Here is a 21,986-nt window from a genome sequence, read left to right on the forward strand (position 1 = left end):
ATTCAAGTCCTTATCAACTCTTGTTTGGACAACTGCAAAAGCCTCCTAACAAGCCTTTATAACCTTTATAGTCTTATCCTCCCTCAGTCCATCTTCCACCCTATTACCAGTAACTTTTCTGAAGTAGAGATCTGTTCATGCCCTTCTCTACTTAAAATCCTTCAGTGGCTTCTTATGGGCTGAATTCTGTCCCCTAAAAATTCATATATTGAAATCCTAACCTCTAGTACCTCTGAATGTGATTGTGTTTGGAGACACGGTCTTTAAAGAGGTAATTAAGTTAAAATGAGGCCATTAGAGTGGACCCTAATCCAATCTGACTGGGATCCTTATAAAAAGGGTAAATGTAGACACAGACACAGAGGGAAGACCATGTGAAGACAGAGGGAGAAGACAGCCATCTGCAAGCCAACGAGAGGGCTCAGAAGAAACCAAACCTGTCAATACCTTGATCTTGGACCTCTAGCCTCTACAACATAAGAAAATAGATTTCTGTTGTTTAAGCCCCCCAGTCTGTGGTACTTTGTTATGGCATCTCTCAAAAACTAATACAACTTTCCAATGCCTACAACATGAAATGGAAACTTTTTGGTGTGGCCTTTCATTTCATTCAAGGTCTTTCATGACCCAATTCCTGCTGCTCTGGCATTACTTCTGACTACTCCCTGTCTTTGACCATATACTCCAGAACACTAAATGTTTCTTGTCTCTGTACCTCTGCCTGTAGTGCTATTATCTCTTTCTCATTTTATTCTCTAAGATTGAGCTCATGACTGCCCTCACCTCCAGGCTGAATGAGTTATCCCTGCTCTACTAATGTGATGTCTTGAAAGGGAGAGAGTGTTTAGTTTATTTTTATGTCCCCAAACTCCATCACACTAGTCCGTTCACAGGCAGATGTCGATACATATCTGTTGAGGGGTGCCTGAGTGGCTCAGTTGGTTGAGTATCCAACTCTTGATTTCGACTTGGGTCATGATCTCAGGGTCATGGGATGGAACCCCAAGTCGGGCTCTGTGCTCAGTGGGGAGCCTGCTGGAGATTCTCTTCCCTTCCTTCTCACCCTCCCCCCACTTCTCTCAAATAAATAAATCAGTCTTAAAAAAAATATACGTATCTGTTGAACTGCATTGAGGATGGGTGGAGAGGGAAGAGTGGTAGGGAAATACCTCTCTGTCTTAGTGATCTTACTTCACACTGAGAAGTCAATTTACCCCTCTGTGTCAAGGCCCCTGGCTGGCAGTTTCCATGTCTAATTTCAAAGAAAAGGCTGACACTATGGAATGCAGGACAAATCATTGAGAACATGATTCATGAATTTCAGCTGTCTCCACTGTGTCCTTCTCTAGCCTTCATTTCCTTCTTTATTAGGTTCTTAGGAGTCCCAATTCTGTCTAAATGTGTGTGCTCCTGTCAGGCATAAGTGATTCCTGGGGACGTAGGGATTCTCTTTCTCTCTCTCTCTGTTCCCATTTCCCCCATGCATCATTTTTTTTCTAATTTTTTTTAAGATTTTATTTATTTATTTGACAGAGAGAGACACAGCGAGAGAGGGAACACAAGCAGGGGGAGTGGGAAAGGGAGAAGCAGTCCTCCTACCGAGCAGGGAGCCCAATGCGGGGCTCGATCCCAGGACCCTGGGACCATGACCTGAGCCGAAGGCAGACGCTTAACCGACTGAGCCACCCAGGTGCCCCCCTATGCATCATTTTTATTCTTTCCTACCATAGAAGGGCTTCCTCTATGCCTCCAGGGAAGAAAGGTGTGACAGCTTCAAGTTTACAGTCCCATTTTTGCATCCCAAGTGGAAAAAAAGATTATCTTTCTTCTGGGAAAAAAAAAAAACAACAACCCTAACTTTCTTTGGTCACATGTCTGCTCCTTGGACCAGTTACTGTTGCAGGAAAATGAAGTACTATGACGTCCAAGTCTGAGAAAAATTCTCCATGCTGCCCTCCCTCCACTCCTGGTAATACATACAGATACTTTGGCTAGTGGGGTGGGGTGGTAGAGTCTTCCCAGACAAATTTATTAGCTACAACACATATTAGAATGCTGGTGAAGACCTGTAAACAAATGTTTATAGCAGCTTTGTAACAGCCAGAAACTGGAAAATACTCAAATGTCTACCATTAGGTGACTAGATAAACAAATTGTGGGATATAAATGAAATCTCAGCAGTAAAAAAGGATGAACTACTGTTCTAAAGAACAACATGGGTGAACCTCATAAACATCATGCTGAGCAAAAGGAGCCAGACACAAGAGTATATACTATATGATTCGATTTAATGAAAGACATACCTAATTTATAGTGAAAGAAATCTATAGTGGTTGCCTCAGTGTGTGTGTCTGTAGGACTGACTGAAAAGGGGGCACAAGGAAACTTTTTGAGGTAATAGTAAAATTCTATAGATTGAGTAGTGGTAGTTACAGAGGTATATATATTTGTCAAGTCACCCAGATATACACTTAAAATGGATATAAATGATAAAATGGGTATAAATGATATAAATCCAGTAAAATGCACCCATTTCAAGATATCACCTTTTAAAGGCATAATTTATATATATATATATATAAGTGCAGAGCTGCTATGATAATAATCAAAATGTTGATCGTTCAGTACAAAACCCAAGATCCTTGGACCCCAACTCCTCTTTAGTCAGACCTCTAACTCTACCTGCAGCCCCGTCTCTCATTGTGCCCCTCTCTTATATTATACTTTGGCATCTCAAATTAATTGTAGTTTCCTAAAAATTCCAAGCTGTCTTCCCACTTCTGAATCTTTACACATGCTGTTCCTCTGCCCTAATAGTTCAGCAGGCAAACAATTTTTCTCTTAGGACTCAGGTCCAGCATCACCTGCGCTGCCTTTCTAGATGGCTTTAGGTAGCATGTACAGTTAGGACGTCCTTTTCTCTGCACCATACAGTGGACATTCTATTGCTTTCCTTTGTTTGCACATTGACTCCTCTATTAGACTCTGAACTCCTAAGGGCAGGTATGAAAGAAGTTTCTTCCACCAAAATAAGTTTAGGAGTGTTTGAAATACTTGGAAAACAGAAATTAAGACTTCTTAGATGCTTACTGTGTACCAGAAATTGCTAGACTTTTTCACGTCCTGATAGGGACTATTTGGTCTATGACTGTGATATCAGTGTTTCAGAGGGAATCTATATGCTGAAACAGTACAGTCTAGCAACATTTTGCATTCCCCTAAAATGTCAAACATTCCCCCCCCAAAAAAGTCAAACATTCTCCTAAGCATTTTTTTAATTACAAAGAACTTTCCAGCTAATTATTAAATCCATATGTATTTCAAGGGAAATTGAATCCCTGTTTGATTCATTCACACTCAATCCATCACAATTTTACTTTTAAGAGCTATTTGATGTTCCAGACACCATTAAAACCCCCATGATGCCAGTTTCTGAGAAAATGAGGATGTGGGTTAAATTAAGCAAAACCAAATGTTACCAAAATCCTCAAGGCCTAAAGCAGAATCTTTCTTAAGGCAATTAATGTTTTGATATTTTATTTTATTTGGAAATGATCTATATATTAAATAACTTTCATTTGCCCTAAATTACTATAACTTTAAAGTTTCGAGTTATCAAAAAAAATTTGAAAACTAATTTTATTTAATTTTTGTTATTGAAGCATAGTTGACATACAATGTTATATTAGCTTCAGGTGTACAACATAGTGATTCGACAATTCTATACATTACTCATTGCTCACTGCGATATGTATAGTCACCATGTGTCCTCATATGACATTATTATAGTATTATTGACTATATTCCTTATGCTGTACTTTTCATCTCCATGACTTATTTATTTTATAACTTAAAGTTTGTACCTCTTAATCCCCTTTACTTATTTCACACATCTACCCACCCACCTCCCCTCTGCCAACCAAAGGATTAAAGCAGAATCTTGATGAAGGAAGTTATGCTACACTGTTTTGACTTTTCAGACTCCAAGAAAGCCTGTGTTGACTCAACAGGCCCTCACATCTTTACTATATATTTTCTCCCAAGGGACTGTGAAGAGATGAGAAAAGGAATAGTGTGATGGGTACAGAAATGTTTGGCATTGTATTTCCAGCAAGATTTCAGTCCAGATTGTCTGACAAACCTTTGCCACAAAACACCCAACATTGCTGACTAAAACACCATGAACATTATTTTATTTTTTCATTAAGTTTTTTATTTTAATTCTAGTATAGTTAACACACAGTGTTATATTAGTTTCAGCTGTACAATGTAGTGATTCAACAATTCTATACATTACTCAGTGCTCATCATGATAAATGTACTCTTTAATCCCCATCACCTATTCCGCCCATCCCCCCACCCACCTCCCTTTTGGTAACCATCAGTTGGTTCTCTATAGTTAAGAGTCTGTTTCTTGGGTGCACCTGGGTGGCTCAGTCAGTTGAGTATCTGCCTTTGGCTCAGGTCATGATCCCGGGGTCATGTGATCAAACCCTGAATTGGGCTCCCTGCTCAGCGGGGAGTCTGCTTCTCCCCTCCCTCTCTCCCTCTTCTCCTCCTCCCTTCCCCACTCATGCTCTCTCTCTCTCTCAAATGAATAAATAAAATCTTAAAAAAAAAGAGTCCATTTCTTGGTTTGTCTCTCCTTTTTTTTTTTTCCTTTTGCTCTTTTGTTTTGTTTCTTATTCTACATATGAGTGAAATCATATAGTATTTGTTTTTCTCTGACTGGCTTATTTTGCTTATCATTATTCTCTCTAGGTCCATCCATGTTATTGCAAATGGCAGGAATTCATTCTTTTTATGGCTAAATGATATTCCATTGTATATATATATACCACATCTTTATCCATTCATCTATCGATGGACATTTGGACTGCTTCCATAATTTGGTTATTGTAAATAATGCTGCAATAAACATAGGGGTGCATGTATCCCTTTGAATTAGTGTTTTTGTATTTTCTTGGTAAATATCCAGTAGTGTGATTACTGGATTATAGGGTAGTTCGGTTTTTAACTTTTTGAGGAAATTCCATACCGTTTTCCACAGTGGTTGTACCAGTTTGCACTCCCGCCAACAGAGCACGAGGGTTCCTATTTCTCCACATCCTCTCCAACACATGTTTCTTATGTTTTACAAGGGAATATCTCATTGTGGTTTTGATTTGCATTTCCCTGATGATGAGTAATGTTGAGCATCTTTTCATGTATCTGTTGGCCATTTGTATGTCTTCTATGGAGAAATGTCTGTTCATGTCTTCTAACCCTTTTTTAATTGGAAATTTGCTTTTGGGGTTGTATCAGTTCTTTTATGCATTTTGGATACTAACTCTTTATTGGATATGTCATTTGTGGATATCTTCTCCCATTCAGTTAGGTTGTGTTTTAGTTTTGTTGATTGTTTCCTTTGCTCTACAGAAGCTTCTTGTTTTGATGTAGTCCCAACAGTTTATTTTTGCTTTTGTTTCCCTTGCCTCAGGAGACATATGTAGAAAAATGTTGCTATGGCCAATGCCAGAGAAATTACTGCCTGTACTTTCTTCTAGGATTTTTATGGTTTCGGGTTTCACATTTAGGTCCTTAATCCATTCTGAATTTTCTTTGTGTAAGAAATTTCTTTGTATAAGCCAATAGTACAGTTTCATTCTTTTGCAAGTAGCCATCTAGTTCTCCCAAAACCATTTGTTGAAGAAGCTATCTCTTTCCCATTGCATATTCTTTCCTCCTTTCTCAGAGATTGACCATATAAACATAGGTTTATTTCTGAGTTTTCTATTCTATTCCATTGATCTATGTGCCTATTTTTGTGCCAGGACCACACTGTTTTGATTAATACAGCTTACAATATAACTTGAAGTCCAGAATTGTGATACCTCCAGTTTTGTTCTTCTTTTTCTTTTTTTAAAAATTTATTGATTTGGGAGATAGAGGGAGGGAGAGCGGGGGAGGGGCAGAGGGAAACTTAAGCAGACTCTGAGCTGAGAGCAGAGCCAATGTGGAGTTTGATCTCACAACCCTGATATCACGATCTGAGCTGAAACCAAGAGTCAGATGTTTAAACGACCATACCACTTAGGCACCCCTGTTCGTCTTTTTCAAGATTGCTTTGGCTATTCAGGGTCTTCTGTGGTTCCATACAAATTTTAGGATTGTTTGTTCTAGTTCTGTGAAAAACGTTGTTGGTATTTTGACAGGGATTGTATTAAATCCGTAGGTTGCTTTGGGTAGTATGGACATCTTAACAATATTTGTTCTTCCAATCCATGGGCATGGGATATCTTTCCAATTGTTTGTGTTGTCTTCAATATCTTTCACCAATATTTTATAATTTTCAGAGTACAGGTCTTTCACCTCCTTGGTTAAGTTTATTCCTAGGTATTTTATTATCTTTGGTGAAATTGTAAATGGGATTGCTTTCCTAATTTTTCTTTCTGTTGCTTCATTATTAGTATATAAAAATGGCACAGGTTTCTATACATTGATTTTGTATCCTGCAACCTTACTGAATTCATTTATCAGTTCTAGTAGTTTTTTGGTGGAGTCTTTAGGGTTTTCTCTGCATAGTATCATGTCTGCAAAGAGTGAAAGTTTTACTTCTTCTTTACCAATCTAGATGACTTGTATTCCTCCCTTTTGTCTGATTGCTGTGGCTAGGATTTCCAGTACTGTTAAATAATAGTGATAAGAGTGGATATCCCTATCCCCTTGGGGAAAAGCTCTCAGTTTTTCACCATTTAGTATGATGTTAGTTGTGGGTATTCATATACAGCCTTTATTATGTTGTGGTATATTCCTTCTAATCCTACTTTGTTGAGGCTTTTTATTATGAATGGATGTTGTAATTTGTCAAGTGCTTTTTCTGCATCTATTGAAATGATCATATGGTTTTTATCCCTTCTTTTATTGATGTGATGTATCACATTGATAGACTTGCAATTATTGAACCACTCTTGCATTCCAGGGATAAATCCCACTTGATAGTGGTGAATGATTTTTTTTAATGTACCATTGGATTTGGTTTGCTAATATTTTGTTGAGGATTTTTGCATCTATGTTCATCAGAAATATTGACTTTGTAGTGCCTTTATCTGGTTTTGGGATCAGTGTAATTTTGGCTTCATGGAATGAATTAGGAAGCTTTTCTTCCTTTCCTAATTTTCGGAATAGTTTGAGAAAAATAGGCATTAACTGTTCTTTAAATGGTTGGTAGAATTCACCTGTGGAGCAATCTGGCCCTGGACTTTTGTTTGCTGGGAGTTTTTTGATTACTGATTCAATTTCATTCCTAGTAATCGGTCTGTTCAAATTTTCTATTTCTTTCTGATTGAGTTTTAGAAGGTTATATGTTTCGAGGAATTTATCCATTTCTTCTAGGTTGTCCAATTTGTTGGGATATAATCTTTCATAATATTCTCTTACAATCTTTTATATTTCTGTGGTGTCAGTTGTTTTTCTCAGCTTTCATTTCTGATTTTATTTATTTGAGTCCTCCTTTCTTTATGAGTCTGACTGAAGGTTTATTGATTTTGTTGATCTTTTCAAAGAGCCAACTCCTGGTTTCACTGATCTGTTCTATTGTTTTTTTAGTTCCTATTTTGCTTATTTCTGCTCCAATCTTTATTATTTCTTCCTTCTACTAGCTTAGGGTTTTGTTTGTTGTTCTTTTTCTAGTTCTGTTAGATGTAAGGTTAGATTGTTTATTTGGGATTTTTCTTGCTTCTCAAGGTATGCCTGTATGGCTATAAACGTCCCTCTTAGAACAGCATTTACTACATCCCAAAGATTTTGGACCATTGTGTTTTCATTTTCATGTAACATAGTCATTTGTCTCCATGTGTTTTATTTATTTTGTCTTTGATTTCTTGGTTGACCCATTCATTGTTTAGTAACATGTCTTTTAACCTCCATATGTTTGTGTGCTTTCCAGGTTTTTTTCTTGTGGTTAATTTCTAGTTTCATAGCATTGTGGTGAGAAAAGATGTATGGTATGACTTTGCTCTTTTTGAATTTGTGGAGACTTGGTTTGTGGCCTAATATGTGATCTCTTCTGGAGAATGTTTCATGTACACTTGAAAAGAAGTGCATTCTGCTCCCTTTTAGGATGGAATGTTCTGAATATATCTGTTAGATCCATTTGGTCCAATGTGTCATTCAAAGCCACTGTTTCCTTGTTGATTTTCTGTTTGGATGATCTGTCTATTGATGAACGTGGGGTGTTAAAGTACCCTACCATTATTGTATTACCATTGATTAGTTCCTTTATGTTTGTTATTAACTGCCTCATGTATTTGGGTGCTCCCATGTTGGGTGCCTCGTGTATTTGGGTGCTCCCATGTTGGGTGTATAAATATTTACAATTGTTGTATCTTCTTGTTGGATTGTACCATTTAAGATTATATAGTGTCCTATTTTGTCTCTTGTTACAGCCTTTGTTTTAAAGTCTATTTTTACTATACAAGTATCACTACTCTGGCTTTCTTTTCACTTCCATTTGCATGATAAATATTTCTCCATCCCCTCACTTTCAATCTGGAGGTGACTTAGGTCTGAAATGAGTCTCTTGTAGGCAGCATATAGATTGTGATTTTCTTATCCATTCCATCACCCTATGTCTTTTGACTGGAGCATTTAGTCCATCTACATTCAGATGTAATTGTGGATATGTGTGTATTTATTGGCATTTTGTTACTTGTTTTATGGTTGCTTTTGTAGTTCCTCCCTGTTCCTTCTCTTGCTCTCCTCTCTCATGATTAGCTGGCTTTCTTTAGCAAAATACTTGGATTCCTTACTCTTTATTTTTTACATATCGATTACTGTTTTTTGATTTGTGGTTACCATACAGTTTATATATATAATATCATCTGCATGTAGCAGTCTATGTTAAGCTGGTAGTCGCCTAATTTTGAACTCATTCTTTGCTCCTCTCCCCTCCATGTTTCAGATATTTGGTATATTTTACATCCTTTTATTCTGCACTTCTCCTGACTCTTACAGATATACTTAATTTTTTTTTTTGCTTTTATGCTTCCTATTTTCCTCACTTATGGTTTTTGTTTTCCACTCACAGAATCCCCCTTAACAGTCTTGTAGGGCTGGTTTAGTGGTCATGAATTCTTTTAAATTTTGTTTGTCTGGAAAACTCTTTATATCCCCTCTATTCTGAATGACAACCTTGCTGGATAGAGTTTTCTTGGTTGCAGATTTTTCCCTTTCAGCACTTTGAATATATTGTCCTACTTTCGTCTGGCCTGCAAAGTTTCTGCTGAAAAATCAGCTGATAGCCTTATGGGGTTTCCTTTGCATGTACTGTCTTCTTTTCTCTTGCAAACTTTAAAATTCTTTCTTTATCACTATTTTTTTGCCATTTCAATTACTATGTGTCCTGGTGTAGACTTCTTTGGGTTGAATTTGTTAGGGGATCTCTATGCCTCCTGAATCTGGATCTCTTTTCCCTCCCCACATTCAGGAAGTTTTCAGCTCTTATTTCTTCAAATAAATTTTCTGCTCCCCTTTCTCTCTCTTCTCCTTCTGGGATTCCTATAATGTGAATGCTGTTATGCTTGATGGAGTCACTGAATTCTCTAAGTCTATTCTCATTATGCAGTATTTGTTTGTCTCTCACTCATTCAGCTTCATTGCTTTCCATTACTCTATCCTTCAGGCCACTTATATATCCCTCTGCTTCCTGTATCCTACTATTATTTCACCTAGTGTATTTTTTAAAGATTTTATTTATTTATTCATGAGAGACGGGGGGTCGAGGCAGAGGCAGAGGGAGAAGCAGACTCCCCACTGAGCAGGGAGCCCAATGCAGGGCTCGATCCCAGGACCCCAGGATCATGACCTGAGCTGAAGGCAGACACTCAACCAACTGAGCTACCCAGTTGCCCCTCATCTAGTTATTTTTAATTTCACTTATCGAGTTCTTCATCTCTGATATGTTATTTTTTATCTCTTTGTCAAGGGTCTCACTGATGTCCTCCACCCTCTTCTGAAGTCTAGTGAGAATCTTTATGATCATTACTTTAAATTCTTTATCAGGCATATTACTTATTTCTGTTTTGCTTAGATCTCCTGGTGTGATTTTGTCGTGTACTTTCATTTGTGACACATTCTTCTGTCTCCTCATTTTGTCTACTTCTCTGTGTCTGTTTCTATGTGTTAGGCAAGTCAGCTACATCTTTCGCTCTTAAAAGTAGTGGCTAAATGAAGAAGAGGTCCTGTAGTGCCCAGTAGGGCAGTGTCTCCTGTTCACCAGAACCTGGCACTTCCAGGGAGTCTCCTTTGTGTGTTGCTTGCATCCTGCTATTGTGTTTGTTGCTTTTTCTTTCAGTTCAGACATCTGTGCTGACTCTCTGCCTGTTGTGGGCTGTGCTTGTTCTCTGTGGTGTTAGTGAGAACCTAGCAGGCCAGCAACCAGGGAGCATGACCACAAGAGGGCTCAGGGGCAGGGCAGGGGCAGGGCAGGGGTGTTAGCAAAATTTGCACTGAGCCAATAGTCCTAAGCCAGTCCCCTGAAGCACAGTGCGCTGTGGTGGTCCAAGGTGCAGTGTGTGGTGGTGGCAAGGGGCACACTTGCCATGTGGACAGGGTGAACACACATTAAAATTTTCACTAAGCCCAGGGCTGAGGCCACCAGGTTTGGAGTGGGGGAGTTCTCAGGAGAACACGTGAATGGGGCACACTGCTAGCAGGTCAGGTAGCAAGTGTTTGTGTAGGGCAGCCTCCCACAAGTGTCTCTGTGTCTATGCTGGGGTTGGGGAGGAAAATGGTACCTGCCAGCTCCTTTGGTCCCAGAGAAGTCCCTCAACACAGTCTGAAATCAGTATAAACAGATTTCCTCCCATTTGGCCTAGGCATTGTGCAAACTGTTGCTTCTATGTTGCCTCTGCATAGGCTACTATCTCTTTAAGGGTGGGGACCCAGCTATCACTCACCCTCCAGGCTTGCCCAGCACTGAGCCAGCTGACATTTAAAGCTCCAGGCTCCAGGTCAAACTCACGTAATTCAGCCCCTCTGGTTTTCAAGCCAGATGTTATGGGGATTCATCTTCCCTGTGTGGGCTCCCTGGTGCAAGGGACCATTCCTTTCCCCCTCTCCCATGCCACAGCTCTTTCCCTCCTGAGGGGAGTTCCTGACCACCATTTCTGCCCTTCTTAACCTCTTGGATGCAGTTTGTTCTCTACATTTAGTTGTGGAGTTTGTTCTACCAGATTTCGGATTGCTCTCCAGTTTACCTACATGGATGTGATTAATATCTAGTTGTAAATGTGGGCCCTGGTGAACTTATGGTCCTCCTACTCTGCCATCTTCCCAAGCTCCTCCCATGAACATTATTTTATTTATTTTTTTAAATGTTTTATTTACTTATTCATGAGAGTCAGAGAGAGAGAGAGGTAGAAGCAGAGGGAGAAGCAGGCTCCCCGCCTAGCAGGGAGCCTGATGCGGGACTCGATCCTAGGACCCTGGGATCACGACCTGAGCCGAAGGCAGATGCCCAACAATCTGAGCCACCCAGGTGCCCCTATGAACATTATTTTAAATGTACATTTGAACTTCTATGAAAGTGATAGTCCAGGGACTCTTTTTCCCCCTCCCCCCAAGTCCCGGGACAAAAAAATAAAGGAGCTAAAACTACAGGATGAACATGAATTGATCCTATAGATGGTGGAGTGGAGGAGATTGCCTATCTTGGTAATCAAGGACCTGGTCTTTTAAAAGACACATGAACAGAAAATGAAGCAGGATGCCCAGGGAAAACTTGGACCTTTAGTCAAAGAATGAACCAGAGTTCTTTCACCATTACAAATAATAAGAGGGTGTATCTGTTTTAGCCTTGCTTTGCATGAAAAAACTCTCCCTCAAGAATTTGCAACAATAGGCCCACCCTCAGTTGGGTTTGAGAATCACATTTACCCTAACTACATGTTTTTAGGACCTTAAAGCCAAAACATTAAGGTAAAAAACTGGTCCTATATTAAGGCATCTGACAAGAGCAAATACTAAACCTCTCCAGAGAGGACAATCTCAAATTAGATCACACAAAATCCACACAGATAAAGAAAGGCCTGCCAAAGATGAGCTCTTAAAAATTACAAAATGTGCAATAAAATATTCCACAATAAGCATGAGTCAGTTGAATGAACTTATCAACAGACACCATTAAGAAAGTGAAAAGGCAAGCCATAGACTGGGAAAAAAATATTTCCAAAACATACATCTGTTAAAGGACTTGTATCCAGAAAATGTGGTAAAATCAAAAACAAAGGGAGACCAGTGCTTGCTTTGGCAGCATATATCCTAAAATTGGAACAATACACAGAAGATTAGCATGGTCTCTGCACAAGGGTGACATGCAAATTCGTGAAGCATTCCATATATTTTTTAAGAGTTTTTTTTTTAAGATTTTATTTATTTATTTTACAGAGAGATAGAGAGTTAGCAAGAGCAGAAACACAAGCAGGGAGGGTGGGAGAGGGAGAAGCAGGCTCCCCGTGGAGCAGGAAGCCCAATGCGGGGCTCGATCCCAGGACCCTGGGACCATGACCTGAGCCAAAGGCGGATGCTTAACGACTGAGCCACCGAGGCACCCCTATTTTTTAAGACTTTTATTTATTTTTTTAAGGTTTTTTAAAATTTATTTAACAGAGAGAGACACAGCGAGAGAGGGAACACAAGCAGGGGGAGTGGGAGAGAGAGAAGCAGGCTTCCCGCCAAGCAGAGAGCCCGATGTGGCTTGATCCCAGGACCCTGGGATCATGACCTGAGCTGAAGGCAGATGCTTAACGACTGAGCCACCCAGGCGCCCCTTTTTTAAGACTTTTAAAGAAAAAAACAGCAAATGGGCAAAAAATAATGATCATATGAAACATCCTATTTTGTGAGTTACTCAGTTTTATGGATTCTGAAATATTAGGTGAAATACAGTAATTAAATCTTTAAAAAAAATTTAAAAACCAAAAAGCCAATAGGAGGCCAGCCTTGAAAATTCTCTGATCAGACAAAACCAGTTTAGTTATACCACAAAGCTTAATTTTGCTTATTTTACAAGATTAACTTGACCAGGGTCATTTCTTGCTTATACCTTGGGAAATTATAAACAAAACTTAAACTGTTTGTCAAGATGGATATGAGGTAACTACTAACCAATTCTCTATCACTTAAAAAAATTCTAATGTTATAAACAGTCACTGTGAAGAATAAACAGTCACTGCTTTCTCACTATATAAGCTACTTTATATACCCCTGAGCTTCATTCCATGCTTTGGTTTCAGTGCTCTTGGTTTGCTAACTGTGTTTTTGGTATGTGCACAATAAACTTTAACTATTTACTACTTCAGTGTTTCACTGGTTTTACTTCTGTTATTTCTGAACTTTTGATAATGATAATATAAAGAATTCCTAATAATCTATAAAAAAAAAGAGAGAGAGAGAGAACAACCCAGTTAAAAAACTAAGCAAAGTCTGAAAACATCACAAAAGATATCCAAGTGGCCAACAAATATATGAAAAGGTGCTCAACATCATTCCTCGTCTAGGTAATGCAAATAAGAACCAAAATGAGATACCACTCTACATGCTTGCCAGATTGGCTATAATTAAAAGACTGATAATATCAATTGTTGATGAATATATGGAATCACGGGAATGCTCATACATTGTGAATGGGAGTGCAAAATTATATAACCATTTTAGAAAACTGATTGGAGTTTCTAATGAAATTAAACATTTTCCAAAATTGATGTAGGAAATAAAAACCTCAGATGTAAGAAGCATAATGGATACTGAGCATATTAATAAACCTAAACCCATACCTAGATACATTACAGTGAAATCATCAAAACCTAAGGGAAGATATTAACACAACCAGGAAGGTCTAGAAACAATGACCTACTCAGTAGTAATAAGAATCCCTAATGCCCTGATTGTGATCTTAAAATACTATTTCCCACTAAAAGAAACTAGGATGTCCTAGAGAAATAGTTGATTCTAGATGTGGGACTGCAAAAGTATGAGGCAAATTTGGAAAATTTTGTTACACCATCTGGCAAGAAAGGTGTCAGCAACAACTGATTGTGCCAAAAGGACTAAAGAAACAACTTAGGGGCGCCTGGGTAGCTCAGTCGTTAAGCATCTGCCTTAGGCTCAGGTCATGATCCCAGGGTCCTGGGATTGTGCCCCGCATCGGGCTCCCTGCTCGGCGGGAAGCCTGCTTCTCCCTCTCCCACTCCCTCTGCTTGTGTTCCCTCTCTTGCTGTGTCTCTCTCTGTCAAATAAATAAATAAAATCTTAAAAAAAAAAGAGAGAAACAACTTAAAGAAGCTCTCACTGAGAAAAATGGGACAAATGGAGTGTCAATATAAATAATACATGGAATGGAGTAAACTTGATTAAATATGCTAAAATCCTTGAGCTCATAATGATATTTTTAAAAACTGGTCAGTTTGGAGTATGATAGGAAACCAATTGATTATCTTGAATACTGGCAAATAAAGGAAATGAATCAAGCATTTATCCTGCCTGTCCTTTATGAATTGTACCACTGGGTAAGTAAATAGTAGATTTTTGAAAGCATCTCTTTACAGAAGTATTTCAGAAAATAAATAAAAAAGAAAGGATTAGAAAGTCATGTTTCTAGTCCTCAATGAATTAATGAATCTAGTAAAACAGCATCAATGGCTGCTAACACCACCAAAAAAAGGGACAATCAGGCAACTACACATAATGGGTAGTCTTGTCAAAGGCATCAAACCTGAGTCTGATCAAGCCTCTGTATCTAGCTGCTAATTTTTAGGCAATACAGAGGACACAGTACAATGCTGAACTGCACCTTGAACATGAAAATGGTAAAATCCAAGACTGTGGGAATTCTACAAGTCAAATGGACCAGGTTCTTCAACAGATAAACTCTAAGGAAAAGAGAGGGATGAGAAAATAAATTAAAAGAGATTTAAAGACTAAACTGTAGTATCACACACAAAGGTAATAAGACTATAAAAATGCAAGGAAATGACTACTATAAAAGTCTGGAGAGTAGTTATTTTTGAGAGGAGGAAGGTGATTATGACTGGCATGAGGTACAAGGAGGGCTCCTAAGGGAACTAACAAAGTTTTATTTCTTGACCTGGTACTCATTAAAAAGGAGTTCACTTTATAATAATTCATTAAACTCAGTATGTATGTGGGGGGGTTCTGCATCTGTGTTTTATTTTATTATAAAAACCATTAAAAACAAATATAAAACAACCAGAGATGGTTGCACAACACAGTAAATATACTAAAACCACTGAAATATAAACATTAAAATGGTTAGTTATTTACATAAGTTATGTGAAAGCAGATTGGTTTCTTTTTTAAAATTTAAACTCAATTAATTAACATATAGTGTATTATTAGTTTCAGAGGTAGAGTTCAGGGATTCGTCAGTCTTGCATAATACGCAGCGCTTATTACATCACGTGCCCTCCTTAATGTCCATCACCGAGTTACCCCATGCCCCCACCACCTTCCCCTCCAGCAGTCCTCAGTTTGTTTCCTATGATTAAGAGTCTCTTATGGTTTATCTCCCTCTCTGATTACATCTTGTTTTAATTTTTTCCTTCCCTTCCCCTGTGATCCTCTGTTGTTTCTTAAATTCCACATATGAGTGAAATTATATGATAATTGTCTTTCTCTGATTGACTTATTTCACTTAGCATAATACCCTCTAGTTCCACCCACATCCTTGCAAATGGAAGATTTCACTTTTTGATGGCTAAGTAATATTCCATTGTATATTTATATACCACATCTTCTTCATCCATTCATCTGTCGGACATCTGGGCTCTTTCCATAGTTTGGCTGTTGTGGACATTGCTGCTATAAACACTGGGGTGCAGATACCCCTTCAGATCACTACATTTGCATCTTTGTGGTATATACCTAGTAGTGCAATTGCTAGGTTGTAGGGTAGCTCTATTTTTAACTTTTTGAGGAACCTCCATACTGTTTTCCAGAGTGGCTGCACCGGCTTGCATTCCCACCAACAATGTAGGAGGGTTCCCCTTTCTCCACATCCTCACCAACATCTGTTATTTCCTGACTTGTTGATTGTAGCCATTCTGACTGGTATGAGGTGGTATCTCATTGTGGCTTTGATTTGTATTTCCCTGATGCTGAGTGATTTTGAGCATTTTTTTCATGTGTCTGTTGGCCATTTGGATGTCTTCTTTGGAGAAATGTCTGTTCATGTCTTCTGCCCATTTCTTGACTGGATTATTTGTTCTTTGGGTGTTGAGTTTGATAAGTTCTTTATAGATTTTGGATACTAGCCCTTTATCTGATGAGACATTTGCAAATATCTTCTCCAATTCTGTAGGTTGTTTCTTGGTTTTGTCAACTGTTTCCTTTGCTGTGCAAAAGCTTTTTATCTTGATGAAGTCCCAATAGCTCATTTTTGCCTTTGTTTCCCTTGCCTTTGGAGACATGTCTAGCCAGAAGTTGCTGTGGCCGAGGTTGAAGTGGTTGCTGCCTGTGTTCTCCTCTAGGATTTTGATGGATCCCTGTCTCACATTTAGGTCTTTCATCCACTTTGAGTCTATTTTTGTGTATGGTGTAAGGAAATGGTCCAGTTTCATTCTTCTGCATGTGGCTGTCCAATTTTCCCAACACCATTTGTTGAAGAGATTGTCTTTTTTCCACTGGATGTTCTTTCCTGCTTTATCGAAGATTAGTTGACCATAGAGTTGAGGAGCCATTTCTGGGTTTTCTATTCTGATCTATGTGTCTGTTTTTGTGCCAGTACCATACTGTCTTGATGATTACAGCTTTGTAATGGAGCTTGAAGTCTGGAATTGTGATGCCACCAGCTTTGGTTCTCTTGAAGTGGTAATTTTTATGCTATGTGAATTATATACACATCATATCTTCTTTATCCATTCGTCTATTGATGGAAATTTGGGCTTCTTCCATATCTTGACTATTGTAAATAATGCTGCAATAAACATAAGGGTGCATAAATCCTTTTGAATTAGTATTTTTCACTTATTTGGGTAAATACCCAGTAGCAGAATTGCTGGATCATATGGTATTTCTATTTTTAATTTTATAAGGAACCTCCATACTGTTTTGCACAGTGATTGCCCCAATTTACATTTCCACCAACAGTGCATGAGGGCTCCCTTTTCTCCACATCCTTGCCAACATTTGTTATTTTTTATCTTTTTGATATTAGCCATTTTGACTGGGGTGAGGTGATATCTCATGGTGGTTGTGATTTGTACTTTCCTGATGATTAATGAGGTTGAGCATCTTTTCATCTGTCTGTTGGCTATTGGTATGTCTTCTTTGGAAAAATGTTTATTCAGGCCCTCTGCCCACTTTTTAATCAGATTATTTGTTTGTTTAGTGTTGAGAACAAACTGGTGGTTGCCAGAGGGGGGTTGGTAGGATGATGGGCAAAATAGGTGAAGGGGATTAAGAGGTACACATTTTTAGTTATAAAATAAGTAAGTCATGGAGATGAAAAGTACAGAATGGGAAATATAGTCAATAACATTGTAATAATGTTGTATGATGACTACACTTATCATGGTGAGCATTGAGTAATGCACAGAATTGTTGAATCAATATGTTGTACACCTAAAACTAATATAACATTGTATGTTAATTATACTTAAATTCTAAAAATCTCAGAATTGAATTGAAAGTTGTAGTGAACCCTAAAATTAAGTTAAAATGAGAGCACATGAAGTATGATTAAAAATTATCTTTGCAAACTAAATATCTACTTTTTTTTTAAAGACTTTATTTGTTTGACAGAGAGACACAGCAAGAGAAGGAACACAAGCAGGGGGAATGGGAGAGGGAGAAGCAGGCCTCCTGCTGAACAGGGAGCCCAACACGGGACTCAATCCCAGGACCCTGGGACCATGACCTGAGCTGAAGGCAGACACTTAATGACTGACCAACCCAGGCGCCCCTAAATATCTACTTTTAATTAAATGTTTTCTGTTGAGTTTTAAAAAAAAGATTGGTTAGGGACACCCGGGTGGCTCAGCCAGTTAAGTGGCTGCCTTCAGCTCGGGTCATGATCCTAAGGTCCTGGGATAGAGTCCCACATCGGGATCCTTGCTCAGCACAGAGCCTGATTTAAAAAAAAGAAAAAAATGATTGGTAAAATAAACTACAATATACCTACTCAGTGACATATAGAATGGCCAGAGTCTAGAAACACAGATTTATAAAAAAATCAGACAGTCACCCCCTTGGTTACTTCTTCTAGTTTAACAACAGAGGGGACAAAGAAACCAATGCCACAATCAACTGAGGCAATACACTACAGATGCATATGTTGGGATTGATGGAAATACTGCATTTATGAACCATGTTCATTGTAACTTGCACAGTTCATTAAACTAATGAAGGACAACACACTGAATGAATCATATTGATATGATATTATAATATATCAATAAATCAGTTGTTATGTGTACTTGCCTATTTTTCCAGCTTTTATAGCTTCTTTATTATTCTGTTATAATAATAAGAAAGATCTGTTAGTACTGACATAGAAAGACCACAATTTATTAATGGAAAAAATTATAGAGTAGAATGCATCTTATGATGCCAGTTTTGTAAAAATATGTGTGTCTATTTGTATTTGCATAATAAAAATTCTGGAGGGCTTTCATATTTTATTTCCACATTGTTTCTTTTTTATGAGCCTTTGTTTCCTTTATAACCAGAAAACCAATATAAATTTCCATTATGAAAAACTTGAACAAACAAAGCCAAAGCCATGCTTGAGGTTGGAAGAGAGTTTTCAATGTCTATAAACCGGCCAATGCTTATTACAAGCTGACTTTGTGTGAATGCTGGGACTAAGGCAGAAGGGAAAGGGGTACTAGTAAAAAATCCTGAAAGGAGAATGAAGGAATTCAGGTCTTGAGATAGGGAAAGAGAAGAGTAGCTCTCTTTGTAAAACTGAGTAGTAGAGTCAGGATATAAAGAACTTAGATCTACCTGGAGGGAAGGTAAGTTTATCAGCATACCAGATCCAGTTGTTTTTTTTTTTCACATTTGTCTCTGACCTCCGATTGTGCACAACCCCAGTGAAGTGTAGAGGAGATGCTGGTGGTATGAATTCTTCATCCTCCTTTCACTTTTCAGACCCAGACTCAGGTCAAATCAAGTATTAATAAGTGAGAGAAATAAGAGAGCAGGGTATTTCTGCAGGCCCTGTCCAGGGGTCAGCTCATCTAAGGCTGTATAGTCTTCAAGGCTCTCATCCTAGAACCCAAGTCTGTAGGAACTTTTTCAACTTGTCACACTGGCAATACATGAGGTTTACTATCCCTAGATTACCCCTTGTATGGGGGTTAGGTTTTATTACTGTCATTCTTCCCAGATCCCATTTGTAATTTCAGAGCTTGGGGTTCTGTTTATATGTTTGTTTTTTACATAATTGTCTATCTATCTTTCTAGCTTCTCTCTGTATCTTCCTGAGCAACTTCTCCAGTGTTCTTGGTCCTCCACTTGTCAGCCACAAATGTAGTCAATATGAGGTCCGTTATTTACATAAAGATAAAATTTCTTTTTTTAAAAAAAGATTTTATTTATTCATTTGACAGACAGAGACACAGTGAGAGAGGGAACACACCAGGGTGAGTGGGAGAGGGAGAAGCAGGCTTCCCATGGAGCAGGGAGCCCGATGAGGGGCTCAGTCCCAGGATCCTGGGATCATGACCTGAGCCAAAGGCAGATACCTAATGACTGAGCCACCCAGGCACCCAAAAGATATAATTTCTATAAGAACGTGACCAGTTGTTTCTATATATCTCCACTCTCATCTAAAGAGATTTAAGATTGTTGATATATTCAATTAATACAGAAGACTGTAATCACATTATAGATCCAATTATGTATTGAAAGGGCCTGGTATATTGTAGGCCCATTTAAAGGTTAGCTTCCTTCTAAAGAGAGAGTTAAGGGGCACCTGGGTGGCTCAGTCGGTTAAGTAGCTGCCTTCGGCTCAGGTCATGATCCCAGGGTCCTGGGATTGAGCCCCGCATAAGGCTCCCTGCTCGGCGGGGAACCTGCTTCTCCCTCTCCCTCTGCCTGCCTCTCTGCCTATTTGTTCTCTCTTTCTATCTCTCTGTCAAATAAATAAATAAAATCTTTTAAAAAAATAAAAATAAATAGAGAGTTAAAATATATATTGCTAATTCTAAAAGGAAACATTGCAATCTTGATATTGCCAAAGATTTCTGAAGACAGAAAAGCACTAACTATAAAAGAAAAAGATGATAAACTGGACTTTATAAAAAGATAAAACTTTCTGGGGGCGCCTGGGTGGCTCAGTTGTTAAACGTCTGCCTTCAGCTCAGGTCATGATCCCAGGATCCTGGGATCAAGTCCCACATCGGGCTCCCTCCTAAGTGGGGAGCCTGCTTTCCCTCTCCCACTCCCCCTGCTTGTGTTCCCTCTCTCACTGTGTCTCTCTTTGTCAAATAAATAAAAAAAATCTTTAAAAAAAAAAGATAAAACTTTCTGCTTTTCAAATGATACTCTTAAAACTCTTACAAAATTACAATTACAAAAACTCTTATACCTCAGTTTTAAGAAGATGGGCAAAACAATTGAACAGACATTTCATAACATAAGATATATGAATGACCAAAAGAACATAAAATATACTCAACTCTATTAGTCAATAGGAAAATGTAAATTAAAACCACAATGAGGGCCCCCGGGTGGCTCAGTGGGTTAAGCGTCTGCCTTCAGTTCAGGTCATGATCCCGGAGTCCTGGCTTTGGCATTGAGTCCCGCATCCGGCTCCCTGCTCGGCAGGGGGACTGCTTCTCCCTCTGCCCTTCACCCTGCTTGTGCTCTCTCTCACTTGCTCTCTCTCTCAAATAAAATAAATAAAATCTTAAAAAAAACACAGTAAGATATCATTTCACACTCCCTAGAATATCTAAAACTAAAATGATGCGATACCATACAGATGGCCAGAATGTCTGGAAGCCAATCTGGGCAATAATAACACTGTAAGAAAACCATTGGTGTGAAAGGTGAGGAAAAGGTAATGGTTTAGCTGAAATCTAGAGATTAGATTTGAATAATAAGAGTAAATTGGTTGGTTTGGAACTAAGGAAGGATTAAAAGCAGGGAAAAGAATGGAATCTGACAACCTTCTAATTCCAGGAATTAGAGGGGTAAGAGAGTAGGAAGTGGTTATCAGATCCCAGACGTAAAATATCCCTTTATTTGCTGATTATGGAATTTACTGGACAATTGAACAGGGAAAAGGGAGTAAATATGCAGAGGTGATAGGATTTATTCCTTGTTTCAGATATTTGTCTTATAAATGGGTAGAGGATTGGATTTAAATATTTTAGCTACTGTGGTAGGTATTACTGTTCACCAAATATTCCAGTTTCTCCTCCTACTGTATCCCTCTCTGCTGGATTACACATTCTGCCTGTTGAACTCAGAAGGGGCCACATGTATTAGTTATCTACTGCTCTGTGACAAATTACTCCAAAATGTAACAGTTAAAAAGAGTATTTATTATCTCACAGTTTCTGTGGGTCAATAATTTGGGAGTAGTTTAGCTAGGTGTTTCTGGCTTGGGTCTCTCATGGGGTTGTCAAGATGTTTTCTGGGGCTGCAATCCGAAAGCTTGACTGGAGTAGGAAGATCTTCTTCTAAGACGGTTCATTCACATGGCTGTTGGCAGAAGATCTCTGATCATCACTGGCTGTTGGTAAAGAGCCTGAGTTCCTCATCATATGGGTCTAATTACTGGGTTATTTGGGTGTCCTCATGACATGGCAGCTGGCTTCCTCCAGAGTGAGTAAACCAAGAAAGAGATCAAAGGAGAAGCTGCAATGCCTTTTATGACTGTCTGGGAAGTAACACATCATCACTTCTGCCATCATGTATTTGTTAGAACTAAGTGACTCAAGGGAGAGTTTGTTGACATATTTTGAAAACCACCACAC

General features: G+C 38.6%; 1 protein-coding gene and 1 non-coding gene across 2 annotated transcripts in view; one reads left to right on the forward strand and one right to left on the reverse strand.

Moving 5' to 3' along the window:
* Positions 1 to 1,405: 1,405 nt before the first annotated feature.
* Positions 1,406 to 21,986, reverse strand: part of RALY (RALY heterogeneous nuclear ribonucleoprotein) — a 155,491-nt gene continuing 134,910 nt past the window's right edge. The window contains exon 10 of the mRNA XM_073880549.1: positions 1,406 to 1,418. The gene's annotated coding sequence lies outside the window, so the exon portion shown is untranslated. The remainder of the gene's footprint in view (positions 1,419 to 21,986) is intronic.
* LOC112827940 (U6 spliceosomal RNA) lies at positions 12,277 to 12,383 on the forward strand. The gene has a single exon (XR_003209353.1). It is a non-coding gene; the product is annotated as a U6 spliceosomal RNA (small nuclear RNA).

Source organism: Callorhinus ursinus, unplaced genomic scaffold (genome assembly GCF_003265705.2).
Source record: "Callorhinus ursinus isolate GAN/ISIS: 27379988/994484 unplaced genomic scaffold, GSC_fseal_2.0 scaffold38, whole genome shotgun sequence".
Classification (NCBI taxonomy): domain Eukaryota; kingdom Metazoa; phylum Chordata; class Mammalia; order Carnivora; family Otariidae; genus Callorhinus; species Callorhinus ursinus.